The 25,531-nt window shown below is 42.5% G+C and overlaps 1 protein-coding gene across 1 annotated transcript in view; it reads right to left on the reverse strand.

Moving 5' to 3' along the window:
- The window catches only part of ZNF407 (zinc finger protein 407), a 374,450-nt gene extending 350,325 nt beyond the window's left edge, over window positions 1-24,125 (reverse strand). The window contains exon 1 of the mRNA XM_026669912.2: window positions 24,044-24,125. The gene's annotated coding sequence lies outside the window, so the exon portion shown is untranslated. The remainder of the gene's footprint in view (window positions 1-24,043) is intronic.
- Window positions 24,126-25,531: the final 1,406 nt, after the last annotated feature.

Consider the following 25,531-nt stretch of genomic DNA (forward strand, 5'->3'; position numbering starts at 1 on the left):
AGGCATGATTTACTCAAAACAATGAAATAGAGATAAATAAGCCAGCACCAAAACCTAAAGATGGCATCCATTCAAATAAAAACAATTCTTCTCACAAGTTAAGCTTGGCTCTGGGATTCTGGGACTCATGAATACGTCCATTTTGTTGTTGCTGTTGCTTGTATTCTTTTCTTGGCAACAACACAGAAGTGATTTGTCTGTGCCTTCTTCTGAATTATTTATTGAACAACCTGTATAATTCTAAGTGGTTTGGGTGCTATTTTATTGCAAATAGCAATATCAAAAATAGATTTGTTCAGACTGCCCCTACTATACTAGGCCTGGTCCAAATCCTCTGTCAAGATGACTCTAAAGGCCACTGACACATTCAAGGAATTATAACTGTCAGAGCTTCAAGAACGTGATCCAGATAGATGTTTCACTGATAAGTAAAGGAAGATATTAGATTATTTCTGTAATCATAGAATCTCTAAGGCTGGAAGGGACCTCAGAGGTTTTCTAGTCCTACCCCCTGCCCAAGGCAGGAGTCCTTTTACATCTCATACAAATGAATGTCCAATTTTTTTCTTAGAAATCTCCAGCAATGGAGCATCCACAACTCAGACAGGCAAATTGTTCCATTAGTTAATTGGTCTCAGTCATGAAATATTTCCTTAATTCCAGGTAGGCTCTCTCTTTAATGAGTTTCCACCCATTCCTTCTTGTCCTGCCCTCAGGTGCTTTGGAGAGTAAATTAACCATTTCATCTCTGTGACTGCCCCTCAAATACTGGAAGACAGCTACTATGTCATCCCTAATCTTTCTCTTTGTTAGGCTAGACATATCTAGTTCCTTTAATTGTTCATCATATGGTTTATTCTCCAGACCTCTTGTCATCTTTGTTGCTGTTCTCTGCATACTTTCTATGATCTCAGAATATTTTTTTGTATCATGGTGATCAGAACTGGACACAGTATTCCAAGTGTTTACTCAGTAGTACAGTATAAAGTGGTACGATCACTTTCATAATCTTGATACTATCCCTTCACTGATGCAGTCTAGGACTCCATTGTTGGGTTTTTATGTGTGTTTTTTGTGGGTGGGGGCAGCTGGAGTACCCTGCTGGCTCATACTTAAGTGGTGGTCACTAGTACACCTAGATCCATCTCACAGACACTACTGTTGAGTCAAGTACTGCCAATTCTGTACCTGAGAATGTGTTTTCCTGCCTAAATACAGGAGCTTACTTTTCTCACCACTAAACTGCATCTTATTGGACAGGGCCCCATGCTCAAGTCTATCAAGATCCTTCTGAATCTTGAGTCTGTGTTCCAAAGTGTTAGCAATTCCCCCTAGCTTGGTCTCATCTGCAAATTTGATGGGTCCCTTCTATCCACTCATCTAGATCATTTATGAAGATGTTGAAGAGCACAATGGCCAAGATAGAACCTTGAGGTACCCCATTGCATGCTTCCCTCCATGTAAATGTAATTCCATTAAGACTACACACCAAATGCAGTTGGTCAGCCAGTTGTAAATCCATCTGGTGGTGGTACTTTCTATCTCACATTGTTTTATCTTACCAGAAGTAGGCTTTGTCAAATGCCTTATAAAGTTGACTATATGCAAAGCATTTCCTTGATCCACTAATCACTTTACCAAAAAAGGTGATGAGGTTTGTTTGACATGATCTGTTTTTAATAAACCCATGCTGGCTTCTATTAATCACCTTGTTCATTTCTAGGTGCTCACAAACCTGCTATTTGATTATTCTTTTCTAGGATTTTCCCAGGTATTTATATCAAGCTGATTGGCCTATTGCTTCCTGGTTCCACATCAGCTGTTTTCCAGTGCTCTGGCACTTTCTCTGTGCTCCAGGAGCTCTGAAAGATTTTGTTCAGTAGTTCCAAGATCATATAGGCCAGCTTCTTCAGGACCCTGGGATGTAATCTTAATAAATATGCTAGTTTTACATTATACATTCATGGAAATAATCTGTCAATATTCAGCAATAGCACTAGACTTTAGTTAATACAGACATGGTCTACATCTCCTTCATTACAAGTAATGTCCAATGATATAAAAAGCAGCAAGTAATATTTACAACCTCAAAGATATGATCACCTCTTTGACATAAGTTAAAACTTGGCATCTCAATAATTTGGAGTTTGAAAATGGTGGTCCTTTCACCAGGAACAAGGCAATACAACATGGAAAAGTTCTGCCATATATTTCTGTACTTCTGCTCTCTGCCTTATAATAAGAAATGGCATGATATTTGCAGTCCTAAATTGTCAAATCGTGTAGGATTAGGTAATGATTAGAGATCAAAATTTGTGTCCACCTTTCAGAAAGAGCTCCTCTTTGAAAGAGACCATGTGAAGAAAAAGAAGTGTGTTTTTCACACTTTTCACACTGCAGTGAACAAAAATGGCATTAGGAACAGGCTTATTCTCAGTCCAAAAGTTTTTTGTGATTTCTTCCCTGATTTAAGGGAAATTTGGGAAACGATATCACTATCATGAAAGGTTTAATTGATTCACTAACCCAAAGAAGATGATGATGACAGTGGGAGGCAGGAGTCACTCTCTCCCTTGCAAGAAAAAGCAAGAGCCATTCTTATGATCTCTCTCTCTCTCTCCCGTAATACAGTCAAGCCCTTTCCAGCACGCGGGATCTGCCGCCGCAGCTTTGTACCTTGCAAATGCAAAATCCGGGGTTTTTGCATTTGCAAGGTGCAAACGCAGCGGGAGGATCGCGCATGCTGGAAAGGGCTTGACTGTATTACGGGAGAGAGATCATAAACGGCTCTTGCTTTTTCGTGCAAGAGAGTGACCCTGCCTCCCACTGTCATCAACATCTTCTTCTTTGGGTTAGTGAATCAATTAATTTGGGAAATGATCTCACTATCATGAAAGTCAGTGTTCTCTGCCCGTGGGCGTTTGGAAGAAAACGCCCGCAGCATATCCACGCGCATGTAAGGGGAATCAGAAATCCCGCGTTCAATGCCTAGCACGCAGCTGTGAGCAAATACTGGGAAAACCTGATTGATCAGAAGGAAGGAGGCAAAAGAGGGAGGGGTGGTGGTGGACGGAGGTCCCACTGGTATTTGTGAAACACTTGATCGGCAGCGTTTAAAGTCAACGTCCTGGCTCCCACCCACCCACCCACCCAAAGCCACGAAGTCCCCCCAATTGCGCAGCCCAGAATCACCCTCCCTCGGGGCAGCAACGACGCGTGCAATGAAAGCGCCCTGGCTCTAGGCTCATAAAACAACGCGAGCCGAGGTCGCCGGCTCCGCTCAGCTTCGTTTCCTCAGCCCCAGCTCTTTCAGTCCTCTCGGGAGGAGGGGAGGAGGTGGTGGCGGCTGCTCAGCGTTGTTTTCTGATCTCTGGCTCATAAAACAACGCGAGCGAGTCGCTCCGCTCGCTCAGCTGTTTCCTCAGCCCCAGCTGCTTTCAGTCCGCTCGGAAGGAGGGGAGGAGGTGGTGGCGGCTGCTCGCGTTGTTTTCTGAGCTCTAGGCTCAGAAAACAACGCGCCAGGACTGCTCTCGCTCAGCTCCGCTCAGTTTCCTCAGCCCCAGCTGCTTTCAGTCCGCTCGGGAGGAGGGGAGGAGGTGTGGCGGCTGCTGCGTTGTTTTCTGAGCTCTAGGCTCAGAAAAACGCGAGCCAGGAATCACTGGCTCCGCTCAGCTTCATTTCCTCAGCCCCAGCTGCTTTCCAGTCCGCTCGGGAGGAGGAGGAGGAAACGGCTGAGCGGGCCAGCGAGCCTCGGCTCGCATTGTTTTATGAGCCTAGAGCTCAGAAAACAACGCGAGCAGCCGCCACCACCTCCTCCCCCTCCCCAGCGGACTGAAAGCAGCTGGGGCTGAGGAAACGAAGCTGAGCGGAGCGAGCGATTTGGCTCGCTTTGTTTTATGAGCCTAGAGCTCAGAAAGCGCGAGCAGCCGCCACCACCTCCTCCCCTCCTCCCGAGCGGACTGAAAGCAGCTGGGGCTGAGGAACGAAGCTGAGCGGAGCAGAGCAACCTCGGCTCGCTTTGTTTTATGAGCCTAGAGCTCAGAAAACAGCGCAGCCGCCACCACCTCCACCCCCTCCTCCCGAGCGGACTGAAAGCAGCTGGGGCTGAGGAACGAAGCTGAGCGGAGCCGGCGACCTCGGCTCAGCTTTTTCTGAGCCTAGAGCTCAGAAAACAACGCGAGCAGCCGCCACCACCTCCTCCCGGCGGACTGAAAGCAGAAAGCTGAAAGCAAGAACTTTTCTGCTTCCGATTACCCCCATGCTTAAAAGTTGCAAAGGAAACACGGAAGCAGGGAAGCGGCTGCCCAGCTCCGGAGCTCCACACCATTTTTTTCAGAGGGAATCTGACTCGAGTATAAGCCGAGGGGGGTTTTTTCAGCACAAAAAATGGGCTGAAAAACTCGGCTTATACTCGAGTATATACGGTAAGTTAAAACTTGGCATCTCAATAATTTGGAGTTTGAAAATGGTGGTCCTTTCACCAGGAACAAGGCAATACAACATGGAAAAGTTCTGCCATATATTTCTGTACTTCTGCTCTCTGCCTTATAATAAGAAATGGCATGATATTTGCAGTCCTAAATTGGCAAATCGTGTAGGATTAGGTAATGATTAGAGATCACTTTGTGTCGCCTTAGAAAAAGCTCCACATGTGTTGCTAGAAGATTACTGCAATCTTCATTCTAGAACTTTTCTTCTTGAGGACTAACTCCGCATTCATCAAACAAGAAAACAAAAATCTAAAGAGTTATGCTGGTGCATTAGTGAAAATGGAAAGATAGATGATACAGTAAAAAAAATAAGGAAACAGAAAGCAGATACACATTAGATTTTTAAAAAATTATAAATAAAGGTACAGTAAATTCTTTAATTTTCTCATAGGGCGGACATGTTCTGGAGCTTAACTTGCTGTTTCCCACAAAGGGAATGTCCTGTTTAGTAGTGTTGCTCCATTCCAGCAGTGAAGCCAGCTTTAAAACCCAGCTTTTCTGCAGACTTTGTTTAGGTTGGTGAGGTTCTGGAAAATGGAGCATTCAGCAGCTGAAGTGCAACAGTACCGCTGCATGTGTGCATATGTACTGCAGCATATGTGCACATATGTGGAAGTGACAATATTATAGACTACAGATAGTCCTTCACTTACAACCATAAGTGGGCCCCAAATTTCTGTGGCTATGAAGGATAGTTGTTAAGTGAGTTTTGCTCCATTTTACAACCTTTCTTGCTACGGTTGTTAAGTGAATCACAGCTGTTAATTTAATAGCACAGTTCTTACGTGAATCCAGCTTCCCCCTTTGTTTGTCAGAAAATCGCAAAAGATGATCACCTGACCCTTGGATACCGCAACCATCCTAAATACATTCCACTTGCCAAGTATTCCAATTTTAATCACATGACCATGGGAATGCTGCAACAGTCCTGTGAAAAAATGGTCATAAGTCACTTTTTCCCAGCACCATTGTAACTTTGAATGTTCATTAAATGAACGGATCTAAGCCAAGGACTACCTGTAGTCTATCATGTCACTACCACATATGTGCAGAGGGATGTAGCTCAACCTCACAACAGCATCACTGCAAATCAGGGAACTGCCTTCTCACACGAAAACTATTGCCCCTTGTTCCATAAAGCTGTTGCAGCATAGAAAGGTAACCGGCTGGCTTAGCAGCCGTAACTTTTTCCGTTATTTCTGTGGAAGTACGATGTCACAATAACCTCAAGAAAAACACAAAATATTTCATACTAAGCTATGCTTAATAATAAATCTAAAGTTTTTTTTTAAAGTACAGCCATGCAAAGTGGTAGTTACCAGTGTAAAAAAAAGTATTCTGATGACACCTGGTGGCCACTTCACACAAAATTAAAACTGAAATGCTGCTCATCAACACAATGCCGAGGTTCAAACAGTGAATTACAAGAATCTGTCTTTTCTTGCATTTCGGGCTATTTTTGCACTGATTATACCTACCCATAAACATATACTGTCTACTTTCATTAACTGCTTAACATATTTCTAAAATGTCAAACGCTTACTATAAACATTTAAAAGTCCACAGTAAGTTTCACATGTTCAGTTGAGCTCCAATATATTATGAGATGGAAAGATTCGGCACAACTGTGCCTAACCTACAAATTCAGTGCCACTAAAAGCAGATGTATGATATCCTGTATTGCTGTCATTTTGAAAAAGTTGTTTTATTATCAGTGTAATGAGATCCACCTTTTACAATCAGAGATGTAATAATGAATTTTCTTTACAGCTGGAGAGAAATGGGATATCAAACCAGAACAGGTTGCGTAAATTCTTCTTATTTATTGCCAAATGTAATTTTATCTATAAAAATTGACACGAAATATTAAACAAATGAAACAATGGAATTTACCTCCTCAGCCTAATTTAATTTAAATGGTCTATTCACAAAATGAAGGGAAGATTTTGCACATGTGTTATTATATCCCTTCTACTACTCCTTATAGTTTTCCTTACAAACCATACTGTTTCTAAGATTTTATAATTCAGTTATAAAATTTCCACTCCAGACCAAGTACTGATATATTTGTCATGTAATGCTTTTTTAAAAAAATCCTATTGCAGAATGAAGATATTCCTAGAAATGCTGGGATGCTGAAGATACTCTTTGGCAAGTAAGACTCAATAAGACTTCCGTGTTGCATATTTCAGGTCATGATGTTAAGAAAAAAATAACAGCCATCAGTGCTCTCAGTCAGGAAAAAGCACAGTCAAACTATGTTTCATAATAAAGATCAGCAAAACCGCTCTTAGGCCAGGAAAATAAAGTTTCATATCTAAACTGAAATACAGTTTTAGTAATTATACCTTTAGGCCTGAACACAGATTCACACCACCAACCTATAACAATCTACTCTGATGTGAAAATTTCTCTCCCGCACCTCAGCATATCTTAAGTCCAGTAATTTGAAAAATCATGACTCTATTTGTCTAAATACCATATAGCCAAACAACAGGACATAAATGCAACCAGTTGCTAAGTACCCAAAATGAGATCAGATGACTGCAGGAGTAACTTTCAAATGGAGTAGCTTTCAAATTTCATTGTATTAGTGGAATGCAATGACAATAAAGATATTCTATTCTAATGGTTACAGTCATAACTTTGAGGATGGGCTGTAAGTAACTTTTTCCAAGGCCATTTACTGCAACTTCAAACAGTCGTTAAATGACTGGTCGTAAGTCAAGGGCTACTTTTATATGGAACATGTTTGCACGCATCCATACATATGCTCACATATTTCATTAAAGAAAATAAGATGATTGAACGATCTGGATAGTTTTTTTTAAAAAAAAAAGCTGTTCTTTTCCACCTTTATCTTTCTTTTCTCACTATTTCCAATCTTAAGTGTTCGGTTTTGAAATTCATACATCTAGGTCATATAATTCTAGCCTTCCTGAAATGTATAATACAAAGGAGGTCACCCAATTTAAAAACAAAACAGCATCTCTGTTGAGAAGAAAGCAAAAAGCCAATTGTTGCAAGCAACAGTATTAGTTGGTGTTGAGTTTTTTTATATGAAGGTAGTAAACTGGATCTTCTATCCTGAAGACAACATCAACTGAGAAAAAAGGGGTGTATTTAACTTACCAGTAAAGAAGAACTAATGGAGAGTAATAGGCCAGTTTGGAATGAGCTATTTCAATTCATCAAAGCCAGGAAAGGGATCATTAAACACAGCAGTGCAAATGTATCAAATTACAAGAAAGACGACAAGTGAAGTTAGAAATAAAAAAAATGTCACTTTTGTATACTGCTACTGTATGCCCTTTGATTCATCATCAGGAAAGCAAGGTTAAAGGACAAACTACAGCCCTTTAGCACACTCAAGTGGGGTAGTCACACATCGATAGCAAATCATACCATGGGTATATAATGGAAAGGATCACTGTGGTGGCAACACTGCTTAAGGATAATTAGAGGCAAACTCTAATTTATCTTTATCAGAATATTTGTTTGTTTTAAGCATTGAATGTAGATTTAAGAATGAGCATTGGTATAATTACCCGAGAATGCCCTTTCTATCTACACTGCGAGAGAGTGTAATCTCCTCCCTGTGATGTCATAGAGCTGAGTCTGCCACTATATAAAAAGCCAGACCCTAGCTGACTCCCTAGTTTTAGGCAAAGATACTTGACAGACGTGGTGTGTGTATGGAAGGAAAAAAAACAATTAGAAACAACCCCCTTCCTTACTAGAACCAGACATAACAAGGGTGGGGTTGGGCTTTCTTGCAGCACAGATAGAAAGGGCATTCTCAGGTAATTATACCAACACCCATTCTCATCCATGCTGCACTGAGAGTCCAGGATGGGACATACCAAAGCCTGCACGTCCACGGGAGGGCCATCATCCGTTCTGCTTACTCAGCTTGTGGAACAATCCTCTGCAGCACCCGTCTGGCAAAGCAAATGAATCCAGATGATAGTGCTGTATGAAGGGTGACGGAGACGCCCAGGTAGCCGCCCTACAGATCTCTTCGAGAGATGCCTGAGTGGACCAAGCAGCCGATGTAGCTACACTCCTGGTGGAGTGAGCTGTTAGGTTCTTGGGCACCAGAAGGGACAAGGTCTGGTAGGCCTTGGCAGTACATGCCCTGATCCATCTACTTAGGATAAGAGAAGAGGACTTGCACCGCAAGGAGTTTGGAGAAAAGGACACGAACATAGCCTCAGTTTTTCGAAACGCAGCAGTACATTTAATGTAGATGTGTAACGCTCTCTTTACATCCAATCTATGCCACTTGTGCTCCAATTGTGGTTTGGGTGTGGGCAAAAATCTGGCAACACAATGTCTTGAGCTGTATGGAACCAGGTATTGATTTTCGGGACAAAGGTAGGATCTAAACGTAGGACCACCCTGAAAGATACAGAGATCCTGTCTAACTGAGAGTGCCACTAGTTCTGACACTCTCCTGGCTGATGTAATGGGCACTATAAAAAGCACCTTAAAGGTCATGAATTGGAGTGACACCGATCTGAGAGGTTCGAATGGTGACCCTGTAAGGGCCTGCAACACCTTAGGGAGATCGCACGTGGGATACCTATGAACCATAGGTATGGAGATTAGAGGCCCCTATTAAAAACCTACGAATGGAAGGATGATGGGACAGGGAAGAGAAGTTTTCCCAGTGCAGAACTGATGACAGGGCCACCAACTGGTGGTGGAGGGTGTTGGGCGAGAGCCTTTTATCTGACCCATCCTGAAGGAACAGTAACACGTCAGCTACAGATGCTGAAGTGGGAACACGGTTTTCCTTCAAAAACCAATTGCACAAAACCTTCCAGGTGGCATCGTAAATGCAGATTGTAGAAGGTTTATGGGAAGCCTGAATGGTGGGGATAACCCTATCAGGAAGGCTAGAGTCTCTCAGATGTTGCCACGCTCAAGCTGAACCACTGAGGGCCCAGGTGTTTCAAGGCTCCCTAATGAAGGGAGATTCTGTGGGCTGGGATCTTCCATGGCTGGGCTACAGACAAGTTCACCAGATCGGCAAACCAGGGTTTCCTGGGCCAATGAGGTGCCAGGAGAATCAGCTCCACCTTTTCCTCCAACATCTTCCGAATGACCGCCGGAATGATTGGAAGAGGGGGGAAAGACGTAGAGGAGACCTTGGGACCATCTGCTCTGAAGCACATTGATCCCCTCCACTCCCTGAGAAGGAAATCTGAAATATCTGCTCACCTGAGCATTCAGGGGAGTGGCAAAAAGGTCTACTGTGGGAGTTCCAAACCTGAGAGAAAGATCCCTGAACAGGGAAGAATGGAGACTCCACTCTGAATGGTCGACCCTGCTCCAACTCAGCCAATCGGCCTGGGTGTTGTCAACCCTGGAAATGTGGTCTGCCCTGATGAATAAAAGGTGCCTCTCCGCCCACCACCCCAGGTGTTCAGCTTCCCTCATCAAGGTCCAGGACCTCGTCCCACCCTGTCGGTTGACATGTGCCTTTACAGCCATGTTGTCCATCATCACCAACATGTGGGCCCCTGCCACCCTGGCCTGGAAATATTTTAGTGCCAGGAAGATGGCCCTGTGTCCCAGCCGGTTTATGGGGCAAGTCCTGTCTACCTGAGATGAACACCCTTGGGCTATCTCGCCAGCTAGAAGGGCCCGCCAGCCCTGAAGACTGGCATCTGTGGTGAGAAGGATTCTGTCAGGCTCCTTGAACAGGTGCCCCCTCCAGAATGCCAGAGATTGCCACCAGCGGAATGAGCAAAGAATCTGTGGTGGGACTCGTACCCTGAAGGAAGTGTGGCTGGCTCCCGCTCGTTGTTATGGTAACAGGAACCATTGAAGAATCTGAGAATGGAGCTGCGCCCACAGGACAATGCCGATGCAGGAAATCATTTTCCCGAGAAGTCTGGAAAGATGAGATAAGGGGACTGTGCATTGTCCTTGAATCTGAAGCATCTCGTTTAAGGCTTTCCCCACGATCCGGGGAGAGGAAAACCTCGCAAAGGGACATATCGATGATTGTGCCCAAATGGAGTAAGTCTGGTCGTGGGAGAGAGGTGTCTTTTCTTGAAATTGATAGAAAAACTGTGGTCCTGTCGAAACTGCAACATAGTGTTGAGATGTTGCTGAGTAGAATGGAGCAACGTCAAGTGGATCAAGATGTCATCCAGGTAACATTGGAGCCTCACTGGAACTGTTTGAAGTGAACCCACCAATGCCACCAGCGCTTTGGTGATGACTCTAGGGGCCAACGAGAGCCCAAAAGGAAGGGCTCGGTACTGGAAATGCTTGTTCTGGTAACAAAAACTAAGAAACTGGCGGTGATGGTGCAGATGGGGATATGGAGGTAAGCCTCTGTGAAGTCTATGGAAGAGAGGAGGTCACACTCCCGAATGCTCTCTGGGATCGAATGCAAGGTCTGCATCTTAAAACGCCTATTTGGGATAAACCTGTTCAAAAACTTGAGGTTGAGCATGTTTGCCACCACCACCCTCTGATGCCTTTGGGACCACGAAGAGCCTAGAGTAAAAGCCAAGCCCTTGTTGATCAACTGGAACTGGCTCTATGGCCCTTATGTCCATGAGATGTTGAATGGCTGATTCCACAAGGGCCAGTTTAGCACTATCCCGAGAAACAGGATAGTTCACAAAAAAACTTGGGGGTGGTGAGAGGAACTCCAACTGCAGATTTGACCTCACTATCCTGAGCACCCAGGCATCTGATGTTGACTTCTTCCATCTGGAGGCAAAGAAGGCCAAATGACCTCCGATGGGGGGAGAACAGGCATTCACTTGGAGCATCAGAAGGAACGACCTCCTCCTCCTTGAAAGGGCCGTTTACCCATATTTTGTTGTTGTCTGCCCACTGCCTCTGGTCATTGCTTCTGGCGCTGAGGGAACGCCCTCTGGTTATGGGAGAAGCAAGAGTTGGACTTGGCCCAGAAGGAGGAGGGACAGAAATACGGAGCTGGGTGATAATTTACCCTCTTTCCTGTTGAAGAAAGGACCTTTCTCTTGTCCTTGATTTCAACCAGGTATGGGTCCAGGGCTTCTCCAAAGAGCTTCTCTCCAGCGCAAGGAGCAAATGCCAACTTCCACTTTTGGTGGGAGTCTGACTGCCAATTTTGCAGCCACAGAGCCATCTCACTGCCATCAAGGAGGCCATGGCCCTAGAGGCAAACTTGGCTGAATTTAGAGTGGTGTCCGCCGTGAATTCAGCAGCTGCAATGATCTTGTTCAGATCCTGATGTGATCTGAAGTCAGGGGGTGGTAAGTGATCTTGCAGTTGATGCAGCCAGCAGAGCAAGGCCCTTGTAAAAAAGGATGCTGCTGTTGAGGTCCAGACAGCCCAACTCCTGATGCCTGGTGGTTGCGCTTGAGCGTTTGTTCTGACCTCTTATCCTTGACCTTGAGCACGTCTTCTGGCTCAGTGGGGGTGCCCGAGGAGGAAAACAAGGCTATGACTGGAACATCAACAGAAAGCACTACAAGGGCATTGGCCAAGAAAAGGCCCACTTTATAAAAACGCCTGTCATGAGATGAAGGCCGTGGCCCAGCAGCAGGAGAGGCACCCTGCTTTTTAACCAAGTCCAGGAACAACAGAGGAGATGGAGGACCTCTGTATGAACCACTGGCTTGGAGAAGAGGGAGTCCCCATGGCAAGACAAATCCCCTTGGGGTTCTGGGGCCACATTCTCTGGTGTCAATTAGGCGGTGACCAATGCTTTTTGCAGAAGAGATTTAAATAAAGCAGTCTTAAAAACAGCCATTGAGGGGGGCTGTTCAAGACAAAACCCTCCTCCTCTGACAAATTAGGGTCCCTGATCTCTCCCTCTTCTTCTTCGGACCCTGAGGAGAGGTTCCACTCCAAGGGATTGGTGTAATCCCTATCATCATATTCCCCCCCAGTCAGAGGGTGAAGGGGCCGCTGATCTCCTGATGCCTGAGATATCCCCTATATTGAAGAGGGGCCCCTTGGGAGCAAGCAGGAAACAAGGCCTGATCCCCCCCAAAGGACAAAGGAGCTGCTGGAAGCCTTCTGCTAGGCCCTGCCTGATAGCCACAGAGACCATATCCACAGAGACCACAGAGACCATATCACTAGGCCCACTGCCAGTGGGGGGTTCAGCCGGGAGTAGGCCTACCGCTGAAGGCATAAAGGTAGCTTCAGGTCTAGGCCTATGGGCACCCTGGGAGATCTGGCCAGGAGAGGGACCCCGAGGAGCTTGCTTAAAGTTGGGCCCAGATCTGCTTAAATCCTAAAGGCAAAACTCTTCCTCTACTCTTTCAGGTGACCAAGCTTGGAGACGACTGGAGGTGCTGGCTTCAGCCTCCCCCTCCCTGGGACCAACCCCTGGGCAAACCTGCAGATCCCCTGGATGGGAAGTCTGTTGTAAATGCCCTCTCATCCGCTTCAAGGTTTTTTGGAATTGCCTTTCCAGAGCAGCATGTCTTCTCTTCTCAGCCCTGAGTTCAGCCTTACAAATTTTCTTCGGTGCCAGCGCCTTGGCCCTGATCTTTGCTGCAGCCTCTCTCTGTGCAAAATGTCTCTTCCTCTTTCTCTTTTGGGCCTGTGGGCCATGATCTTCTAGGCCGAGAGCTCTGCTTGGGCCCCATCTGCATCCATGCTGGAGATAGGAAGGACACAAGAGGTGCTGGAAGCAACCCTCATATATGTGCCTCCTATCGCTGGGCCAGGCACTCAAGAACAGAAGAAAAGCCTTTTAGGATGATAATTCCTGAAGTCGGGCCAATTAAAAATGGCTACCCTCCATGTGCATTATGGCCGACTGCCACAAAATGGCCACTCGCATGTGTGCTGGTTCCAGGGGGAAGGCCCCAGAGCCTCTGTCGCTCCTTAGGCTTCTGCGAGCCCCGAGCGAGGAAAAAAACTGCTCTGGCTCAGTGGGGGTGCCTGAGGAGGAAAATGAGGAAAACAGCGCTAAATGGCTGCCTCGATCAGAACAACTGAGAGGTGCCGAAACAGATAGCTGCGGCTCGCAGCTGGAGCAGCAGCCCAACCACGCTGGGGAAGGCTGCATGGGAGGATTCTGAACACTCTCCTTACCAGCAGCCTCCCAACAGCAGCGTAGAGTCCTTGATGCTGCAGGAGAGCAGATCCCCGCGCTCCTCGTGGCACAGCTCCATCGGAGCTCTGGGAGCTGTGTAAAAGGAGTTCTTTTTTTCCCTTTCTTTGCTATCTTGTTTGGATGATAACTTCCACTGCTTCCAAGACACTAGCTCAAAGACAAGGAGCTGAGTCAAAGTTGGAGAGCCAGCTAAGGGCTGGCTTTTTATATAGTGTCAGACTCAGCTCTATGATGTCACAGGGCAGAGTCTAACCCATCTTGGACTCTCGGCGCAGCATGGATAAGAATTAATCTGCATGTTCCTATACCATGATACCAACTAAGACCAAGCATATGATTTAACTACAGTAGTGTTGCCAGGAGGGTAACCTGGAGTTCATTCTTTCCAGTAAGAAACAATTCTGTGTATCCAAGCAAGCAACAATGTCTTATTCTGTGGACAATCCCACACTGCAACCAGCATATTTCACACCACCAATCATCAAAGTTCATACATCGTAATTACACCAAAGGATTGCCTACTTTTAGAGTCCTGCTATCAAAAAAAAAAGCATCTATATGTGGCTTACTTTTGCTGGAAAAAATCATAGCTCAAAGTCAAGAAACTGAATTGATGCCTCTTTGCAAATTTGCAAAAAGCCATTTATGAAACTGAAATAGTTTGCAAGCCTGCAGCTAAAAGCTATTCCTTTACTCATTTCTGCTTGCTTCACTGTCCATATTGTTTTCAAATGATTGTTGAAAATGTTTATTCATATGATATCACAATCTTGATTCACACAATGCATGAGCAATGCCTCATCAGAGGTCCTTTAATGGTGAGGAGTCAAGAAGACTAAGATTTCTCTGGTAGCACACAAACTTCAGACTATGAATATGCAGGATCTCCTGTAAGCCAATCATGATTTTCCTGTTCAAGGATATCAGCTCCATCAAAGACAACTCCATCTTTGTCGTTAAATGAATACTGAAACATATTTCCCACTTTGAAGCTGAAGCTATTTCAACCCACAATGGGCATGGATGCCACTTGCTTTAATGAGTAAGTACATCCAGAGCAGATTCTGTTGCTGAGACCCTGACCTCACAATTTAGCATCTTATATATTTAGTCCTTGCATGTAACATCTAAAATGACATTAGACTGACCGGCTGAAGCTAGATAAAGGTTTCCCCTGTCCAGTTGTGTCCAACTCTAGGGGGTGGTCTTTATCTCCCTCTCCTAGCCAAGAGAGACTGTGTTATCCAAAGATGCTTCTGTGGTTGTGTGGCCAGCATGACTATGAGTATAGGCACACAGAATGTATTCTCTTCTCAGCAAAGTGGTACCTATTTATCTACTCACATGTGCATGGTTTTGAGCTGCTAGGTTGGCAGGAGCTGGGGCAAATAACAGGAGCTCACCCTGTCACAAGGTGTTCGGGTCTCCAACCCAAGTTGTCAGCTTTCCAGCTGGCAAGCTCAGCATCTTTAACAACTGAGACATTGTGCCCTCTAATCTAGATAATACATGGTTATGTAAAGCTTCAGGTCTCAGCTATTTTGAAGCCATTTCTAAACTAAGTAGGGTTTTTTCACCCTAAACATCGACCTTAAATAGAATCCATCCATCCATCCAATCCATCCAAGTAAGCAAGATGGTTTCTAGAGGTTGGCAAACAATTGCAAACACTCTTGAATGATATTTCAGTCCAGCTCTAAGACTGATTTAGACATAAAAGAAGCCTGGTATCTTCATGGAAAATTCATGACAGAAGACATTATTAGTTTCTCTGCCTGTTATCACATACAAGTGTTGTTTTAAAAAGTGACACACAAATAAATTAAAAATTCAATTCTGTTCTTGGTCTGGTTTGTTTTGCTTTTTAAGGACTGTGTGCCTGTTCTCATTTTTATTTGTCTAGATCAGGGTTGTCAAACATGATTTCATTGAGGACCACATCAGGATTGTGCTTTACCTTGGGCAGGGGGAGTGGGCGTGGCCAGGGTGGTTGTGGCCAGTTAGACATCACTTGTGTCGAGGGCGCCTGTAGTGGCCTGAGTACTCTGCCAGTGAAAATGAGCTCCAGAGATCCGTTTCCAGCTGGGATGGCCTCCTGCAATCCTCTGCCAGTGAAACCGGAGCTCTCTTTTCGCTGGCAGAGGCACCTTGGCCAGTCTTTCATTGTTTCCAGGGTTGCCCAATGAGCCTGATCTAAGCACCCCGCATGCTGGATCTGGCCCCCAGGCCTTGAGTTTGACACCCCTGGCCTAGATCTTTAAACTTTAGTTTAGGGCAATTTACTTTTAACAAATTGTTCTAAGTCCAATTGTTTAAATTGTTTTATTGGCTGTTTTAATTCTTTTTTATGTAGCCAGCTTTGGAAACTTTGCTTTGATTGAAGAGTGGGGTATAAACTTTAAAATAGATAAATCAATAAAATAATTATCAAACCCATACCATTCTATAAATTATGATGAGTTGCAATCATGGAAAAATACTGCTCTCTTATAGAAATGTTATAAAGCCCTAAATTTAGAATGCAAAGTTTCCATTTTATTTAAAAATTAAAACTCACACTGTGCTGCAGTTGTGTTTGGCAGTTGAATTAGTGGCACCCCAACTGAGTTAAAGTGCTTTTTTCCTGTTAGGATATATATTACCATATCCTTTTGTTTAAAGGCCTAAGAGAAAGCTAGAGGGAAAAAAGTACAACAAAGAAGAAAAAAATGAATATGAAAAAAATGAAGTGTAATGAGAGACAGCAAGAGACAAGATATTGAGAAAACCTGATATGGGGGGGGGGGGAGTATGCTAGCTAAAATAGAAGAGCAAAGCATTTAAACATTTGAAATTTCAACGGCTCAAAAATTGTGAATTGCAGTATCTTCATTCAGACCACAATGACTCCAAAATGGAAGGAGTACAGATATACAGATTCAGCTTGTCCATGCACAAACTGAAACAGGCTGTTAACTGTTCTCTTTCAAGTCTGGCTTTACTGGAAATTACCCCTACAGTACTGATGGATCAGACAGATTAAAGTATACTGAAGATCTTGTTTTATAAACCATGATTCTCTATGTGGCTTTGTTTTAGAAATCCCTTTGACTTCTACCATGGTTTCATCATGATTGCTTGGCAGTATTACTTCCACTTGCATGCATGTTTATTGAAAACAATCCATTATCTTGGGGGGGGGGGGATAAAAATTCACTTGTAAGTCTACCCCCATCTCAAGCATTTTTACTGTATGGTTTATTTATTCATTTATAATGTGCTTTCAGCCCTGAATAAAAATCTAAATACCATACAGTCCTACTGTTTTATTGCAGTATATCAGGTAAAATTGAAGGACATTGCCAAGAAATGGAAACACATACACTGTAGAGTAACATTAGAAAAATGGGCCTCCTGTAAACTTTGGAACTTTTTCAACAGATATAAATCAAAAATTGTTGAATTAGTGAAAATGTATAGTCCTATACATTATTTCCAAGTACAGGAAATTATTTCTCCAAGTTCAATGAAACTCATATACAGTGGGTAGAGAATTTAATCCAACTGGATCTACTTTTCATTTATTCTTAAACTTACTCATGAAACTTTGTGACATGCCTAGCTATACAAAGTATAGGGACATTTCACATATCTCATTTGTTTGGAAAGCAGAGACTGTGTTTTCAACAATGCATTTTATTTATAAATATATAAGTTGAATAACAAATATAGGGGCACTAAAGCAACCCACAATACAAAACCACTGAGGTGTCATAGTTAACATGTTAGACTAGGTCTGCGGTGACCCAGCTTCAAATTTATCCTTAGCCATGGATGCTTTTTCTTCGCCAATCTATGCACACACAAAAATATTTTTTTCCTGAACTAAAAGGTAGACAGAAAAGTGATGCAGAAAAGTAAAAGTAAAAAATCCCATCACTTGCTTACATCATACCATCAGGTTAATGTTACATGTTATGTGGAAAAAACAAAAACAGAAAATGATGCTCCCTCCCCAATCATCAGCAACCAATCGCTAAAATCATCCTGTCCCTAAAGAGAACTGTATGAATGAACGTTCACCACGAATGCAAAACAGCTTAGCTGAGATGAATCAAATTCTAGGCACTAGAGTTTTCCTTTCATCTAAATTCTAGAATTCTACCATGCAATTCACGCTTATCCTATAATATTCCTCCTCTTGAAAGAAAACATTTTGTCAAAAATTCAAAAGTTTCATGTGTGTAATAATAAAATTCATGAGCCTTGGGAGGTTTGTTACCAAACTGTCATTTTATATTTGGATCCTTTCAGTACTGCTGCTAACTACATGAGCACAACATGTGCACACACAGCAAATTCAAAAAGCAATCTTCAAATAAGATAAGCATCAGAAGTGGTGATATGTTGTCCTCACTAGAAGATTTACCATAAATCTAAGCTACTTGCCTGTTCAGTTATAATACACAACTATTAGTAAATATGCTTACCTCTTTATATGGGACTATTATATACTTGTACTATGGACCTATACTTCAAGACAGAAGGCAACTGAGTCAACCAGCGGAAGGCATATGTGTACATTTGCCAAATCTTTCCTTCTTTAGATTGTCAGCCAAGTTGGGAAAGGCGGAAGAATGTAGTGAAACTTGCCAAAATCAATACCCTGCATCCATAAACCTTGTCCTCTACAATCCCCACATAAAAAAATCCCAATTTTGTTTAAGGTTTTATTTGCATTTCTTAGAAATACCTAACATTTTGTGTACAAATCATTCAAAGCAGTATACAATTTTAAAAAATGACAGTATGATCATAAGATGATCCATAAGGTAAGATCACATAGATAAACCATGTGAAAAAAAACATCAAAGCCCCAGGCTGCAAAACGCCAGATAATCAGGGCATTATTAGAGGTTTTTGAAACACTTTGCTGCCATTCAGATTAGTAGCTCTAGCCAAGGCACTACTGCATATATATATATATGTATGTATGTATGTGTGTGTGTGTGTGTGTGTGTGTATATATATATATATATACACATACACACACACACACACATACATACATGTATATATATAAATCTGGTGTTACCACTAAAGGCATCTCTGTTAGTGGCTTATGATAGAACAGGAATTACATTGACAATCTCAACAAGCAGAAAAAGTTAGAAAAAGCATCCCTGGAATTAAATTTTAGCCCAGTGGTGACTTCCTTCCTTCCTTCCTCCCTTCCTTTTCTATAACTGCCCATCTCAATCCAACTGATTTTGGGCAACAAACCATATCACGACAATTAAAACCACAAAAGCACTGACAAATTGTACATATAGGCAAACAAAAGGTGTAGTAATTCTCCAGGTAGCAGGGCTCCTAACATTTTTAGAACTCCAGGCTCCTGCAAGCACCCGGGCCTTCCTTTATGTGGGCAATATTTGAGGCTTTTAAAAAAACTTTGTGCATTTTTAGGATTCCCTATGACAAGGGGAAACCATGCGTTGCAGGAACAGCAGGTATATATTTCCCTTTTAAATCCTCCAAAACTGGGGAAACTGACCTGAATTCTTTAGAGAGGAGATAGTTAGAGAGGTTTGATATTCATTTTGGCCTTTAATCCTTTAACTGTCCTTACTACTGAACAAAAGCGGTTTTGCCAACTCTTGCCTTCCTCCATAATGGAAGATTGGCTTTTTCTATACCTCAGTCTTGCTTTTGAAAGTAGCTGTGGACCAACCCACTTCAAAGGATTACTATTTTAAGGATAAAGTGAAAAGAGACGCCCACATAATCCACTTTGAACTCTTGGAGACAGTAAATTATATGAATAAAATTAAGGTGACATAAGTTTAGGCTTTTATAATTGGATAATTATTTTATAGTTATCCTCATTGCACTTGCAAACATATAAGCCAATTTTATTCTTTTTCTGTATTTTTAACTGTTGTTTGTCATTTGTTTGTTAATTATTTCTGTGGTTGGACCAGCTCTGGAAAAAAGCTGTTCAGGAAGAGACAGTTTGTAGCTACTCAGATCAGATACTATTTGGGTGCAGGACATGAGGACAAAAAGGAGGGACATGTTCTCCTTTGGCTAGATGTTTGGTAACCATACACCCATGTCCTTTCCATGCAGAAAAATGTGTTCTGAATTAAACAATTTCCAGACCATTTTAACTACCTGCTTCTTTCCAAAACGAGGAACATCATCCACAGCAACCACCCGACTTTAACAATAGACTAAATGTATCCTCCTGGTGCAATCCAACTCTAGGTACAGTGTTATTCCTAATGCATTTGTAGCAGAAAACTCTATAGAAGTTTTCTTACCTAATTCCTTCACAAGTATAAGAAAGAATACACAAGATGTAGCAACTAAACCTGTTTGCCCAATTTAAGCCTCAGTAAACTGAACACTTGGATAGGATAGCACCAGGAAATACAGGGTTATAGTCTAGTTTGGGAAGTCAATTTAAAAAAACACAATTTCCAGAAGATAAAGGCAAACAATTTCTGTATTGTTGTTAACAAATCTACATGGACATACATTGTATGCATACATGGCAGAGTTATTAAATACATTTCAAATTAATTTCCAGGTAGCTTGCATGCCCCCATGTAATTTTTTTTTAAATGTTCTAAAAAGCATTGTATCTGTTCAAAGACATCCTTAAAGTGAGTTAAACATCACCCACTTTGTCAAGCAAAATATGTATGTTTTAAAAATTATGTATCAGTCTTTTTTTAAATGTAAATGACCTATAAGAATACCAGCTTTGATTCTGACCTGTCACCAAAAGCTATGCTGGCTGAGGAATTCTGGGTATTAAAATCCCCACATTGGCTTATGCCCAGATTGGGGAACCTAATTTGTTTCATAAGGCAGCTCAAAAAACTTTCATTATGTTTATCCTTGTGCAATGTGTATCATTAAGATTTGACCATGCATAAAATATACCCAAGTTAAAGTAGAAGACTGTAATTACATTTGCAACTGGTTTAAAATAAGAAAAATGCTTCAATCTTGCACTAAAAGCTCAATATTGTTTGTTACTTAAACTATATGGCTACTTGAAACCACAACCATTATTATTATTTTTACAGAATGCCAAATTTCTACAAATTTAAGCAGTTTGTAGGCAAGATACATTAAAAATTATACAATAAAGTATTCAAAGAAGAAATCTACAAAGTAATCGATACAGAGTAAAATAAACTTAACCAAACCAAACTATAAACAAGCCAAGATGGAATCGAGGCCCAAATGCCCTCTCTGCACAATTCTGTTTTAAGCTGCTGTCAATTCTTTGAGGTAGGCCGGGTGAGGAAAGAGAAGAGCAAGGATTTCAATAATGTCATTTTACTTATGTGGAGTGTAACAACAGACTCTCAAAAACTTGCCAGAATATCCTTCTACCTCCTAGTATACTAAGCAGTATCCTAGCAGAGTTGTTTTGAATTTCTCACACTTTCTCCTTTCCTAGGGTAAGTTGCCATTTAGTTGCTCTTAACAATTCTTGCACTCCTTCACTAAGGTTATCTTTGTATAACCATCATTCCAAATAATAGGCACAGCAACTTAAAAGCAGCATTGTTTAGTCTCGGTCACCCTCACCTCCATGAAGGTTGGCATTGCTGATAGTTTCTCCCAAACTGGTCAGGCCAATTCCAATGAGAGGATGACATCCTGTACATAACTAGGTGCCAAACCATGTAGCACTTTGGGAGTTAGTTCCAGCACTTTACGCTTCACCAGGAAGCTTGCTGGCAACCAGTGCAAGGCCTGTAGCACCGGACTAACGTGCTGCTACCAGCAAACCTCAATCAGCACAAGGGCCACTGCATTCTGAGCCAATTGCAGCTTCAAAGGCAGCTGCATTCAGAGCACATTGCAGTAGTCTAAGCATGAGTCACTGCAGCAAGATCTTCCTGCCCCTTCCTGCCTTCAATTGGAGCGCATAAAAAAACATGCAGCATGTTAGATAGTTCTATCACAACATCCAGGCCAATAAATAAAAGTATCTATGGCTATTTTCTATTTTTTTAAAGTACACAGATTGGGATTATGTAGTGTTTTGGATTCAAAGAAAAAAAAGTGCTTTGAAATACACACACAATACCTGTCAGCAAATTCTTAAGCCCAGAATAATTTGTTGCAGCCATAGAACCCCAATTTGCTAAAAGAAGTTTTCATTAGGTATTATGTAAGCATCCCTGTGTACTCCAAAGAATTAGTTTTCCCAGAAAAATTGAGCACTGCACAAACCTTAAGGCAAATCTTTACCACTATACAAGCAACATACATGAGGGAGCTAGATAAACTGAATGATACATTCTATAATAAATGTTCTTCTGAGCAAAACTACATCCCTTTTTATTCAAGATGTAAATTGACATCAAACTCTTAGCTCTTCCCAAACATTTTTTTTAAAGTCCTGACTCATACTGGAAAGTCAAAAATCAGGCTGCATGATATAAATGACAAAGTATTTATATTCTGTTCCCAAGAAAACCACATGGATATATTCAGGCAGCTATCAGGCTTCAGACTTTTTCCTTAATATTACAATACCTAGTCACTATTGGTGACATCTCATTATTTGGATGTTGAATATTAATACCATCAATCTCATAGATCATCATCTATTACTATTGCTATCATATTCTTAACAGGAATTGTGAAAAACTCATTGAAGAACATCCACAGATTTCTCCTGTTCCAGAAAGCTTTGGTAACATGAAAGAATCTAAACAGATTGACCTTTTATTCCAGGTACGGAATTGCTGTGGTTGTTCTGTTTCAGCCTACCCCAATCTGAAAACATTAAAATAACAGTGCAATGATAGTCAAATAAAAAGGTTTTCTGGCAAAGGGATTACAGAAGTTGAAGCCCACTATATACAATCCAAGTTGAAGGAAGTTGCTAAGCAGAATATACTCATCCCAGGAAATATAGAACACCTTGCTGCTTCAAAAGCCTGGGGATATTCTGTACCAGCATTGCTATGGGCTATTTTGAAGAGAACCCTTAACATAAACACAATTGTATATAGGACACCAATACTGTATCTTTCCTTGATCTTTTAATTTATTAAGATTTCACAAGGTTTCAGAGTGCCTGCATTTTGTTTAGCATTATAATACTGAACCCCAATCGGAAGCCATCCAAACTTCTGCAAGGCTCATCCAAATGTTGCCACAAATTTTTAGTGTCAAAGGAGCATGCCTGAGCATGCTTTAAAAATATTGAAAAAGGGTCTTTTTATTACAAGAGAAATGTTCCATAAGGCCGCACACTTTTTAATTCAGTTGAGAAGTACACCACATCCTTCATCTGGCTCCACTTCTCTTGTTGGATCCACTCGTCAGACAGAACTTTGGCAGAAATCTTGACAGAATGACAACCATGTATCACAGGGTGAGGAACTCTGGGAGTTGAAGTCCACAAGTCTTAAAGTTGCCAAGGTTGGAGAACCCTGATTCTAGCAGGAGTGCGTATTGAGAGATCATACTCTAAACCACGTTGGCAAATTTCAGGTGTGTGGACGTCACCTCCCCAAATCTTAAAACTGCCAAGATCTTAAGACATCTTAAAGTTGCTAAGGAGGAGAAATACTGCTCTAAGCTCTTCATTGTTAACTATTCTCTAGAACGGGGTCTCTAAACTTGGCCTTTTAAGGCTCGTGGACTTCAACTCCCGGAATTCCTCACGGCTGGCTGAGGCATTCTGGGAGTTGAAGTCCACAAGCCTTAAAATTGTCAAATTTGGACACCCCTGAGGTAAGGTAACTCAAACGGCCTAGATTTGTGCCTAGTACATATTTCCAAATATAATTTGCTAGACAGAAGCGCAGAATTAGGGTTTTCTGAGCTTTTTGCTGCTATTTCATGGGTCGCCTCGGTTTTTGCGATCCGGATTTCTGCAGACCTAACGGACAAAGCCGCCTGGGCACAACAAACTTTGTCGCGCAAAGCAGCGTCAGGTCTCAGTGAAGTACAATTTAAAAACTCTCCAAAAAGCTTCTCGGGGGGGTGGGGGGTTCCCTTCGGCACTTCTGAGTAACAGCCGTCGCACCTAAAACCTGCGCACTACGACTGACAGAAGCCGTAATGATTACCTCGCATGCGCACTCGAGAGATGAACTCTTTCCCCCCCCCCCACCCTTAAAATATTGCCGCCTTAGCCAATCGCCATATGCATTTATATTCCCGCCCTCCTCGCCCAACCACTCAGAAATTGGTTCATCAACCTCGGGTGTCAGCACCGGGTATTGATTGGCCAAAAACTTGTATTTTTTTTTAAAGGAGGAAGGAGGAGGAGGAGGAGGGAAAAACGACGGCAGCAGAAAGGCCCAAAAAGCCCTACGGAAACGAAAAAGGTCCGGTGAAAGTCTGAGAAAACCATCAGACCCACAGATTGACTCCTATAACAGTCGCAGGCGGAGGCCTTCCTGCAACGCGCGGTAACCGCCAACCGTCGGCCTTTGCTTACCAGAGGGGGGGAAGCCGTCTTCCTCCGCTTGTGATGATCTTGGTCACAAGTGGCGTGCCGTAGAATCGGCGTCAGACGTCATTGTCGGAACGTGCTACGTAACGTCCCACGGGAGGGGTGGGCGGGAAAACCGGAAACGTCGTGACAGTTAACCGCGGGAAGAGCCGCGTGGGGAGGTGTGCGCAACTTGGTGTGTGTGTGTGTGTTTTAACGGAACTTTTTAAAGCAGGGGTCTCCAACCTTGGCAACTTTAAGACTTGTGGAGTTCAAGTCTACAGCTTTGCTGGCTGAGGAATTCTGGGAGTTGAAGTCCACAAGTCTTAAAAGTTGCCAGGGTTGGAGACCCCGGCTTTAAAGGATAAAATAAAAGCCAATAAAGGATAAATCAATCATAAGGATAAATAAAGGCCAATAAAGAATTCCATTCTGTTCTAATTCTTATTCTAATATTATTATTTAACGGTATTTCCAGGCTTCCTCCAGAGCAGTGAATCTTGACAGCCGGCTGGCCATTTGTGACTCTTTCTAGTGTTAGGTTTTTTTGGGGTGCACCTCAGAATCTGATCAACGAAACTCTGAACACGAGGCAATCTGATGATCAGTTTTTAATCTGATCAAAACAAAACTGGGCGACCTTTCACCTCCCACTTTAAACAGCAAGGCAAAGAGAAAAAGCAGGTGCGTGGGAGACAGGACTTTTTCTTGAACTTTTTATAGTTTACACCACTTGCACAAGATCATCAGTGTTAGAAACATAATTTCATATCCATTCGTTCATGCAAAAGCTCATTATTTTCACAGTCTGAAACAAAAGGACCTCAGAAAGGGGAAAGGAATATATTTTCTGGCCTATAGCCCAGAGCTTTGTTGGGGTTGCTATCTCACATTATGTTGCAGCAAACAGGCAGAATCCACATTTTTCATTTCACAAGTTACTTTAGCTAGGCTACTTAGCAGTTAGCCTGGAGGCTTTATCTTTGCAGATAGAGCCACGAGGTTACAATGGAGCTCAGCTCAGTAGCAAGAAATATATCAAAAGTTGCATTAGGTGCACTCTTTAAGTCTATATGCTCTAATCCTTTCACTATAAAAGCCAATTTGGGGAGGGAGTTTACTGGTCTCTGGCATTGAGGTGTGTGTTAACACAATGTCAAAGGGGGAAATTATCAAGAGTGATCTTAGAGAAGCCATTGTTGCTGCCCATCAATCTGCAAAGGGTTATAAGGCCATTTCCCAAGAATTGAAAGTCATCCCGACTCTGTAGTTTCTTCCCCAAACCCCAAAAACTTTAACCTTAGACTGTCTACTATTGACCTCACCCCTTTCCTAAGAGGTCTGTAGGGGGCGTGCATAAGCGCACCAACGTGCCTACCGTCCCTGTCCTATTGTTTCTCTTATTCTTCTCTTATTTTTCTTATATGTACCCATTTCATGTATTCACAACTATGTATACACTTATACTTATTATCTTGTAAACAATTGGCAAAT

Source organism: Notechis scutatus, chromosome 3 (genome assembly GCF_049901735.1).
Source record: "Notechis scutatus isolate UNSWTSFEM ecotype Mainland chromosome 3, rNotScu1.2, whole genome shotgun sequence".
Lineage (NCBI taxonomy): Eukaryota > Metazoa > Chordata > Lepidosauria > Squamata > Elapidae > Notechis > Notechis scutatus.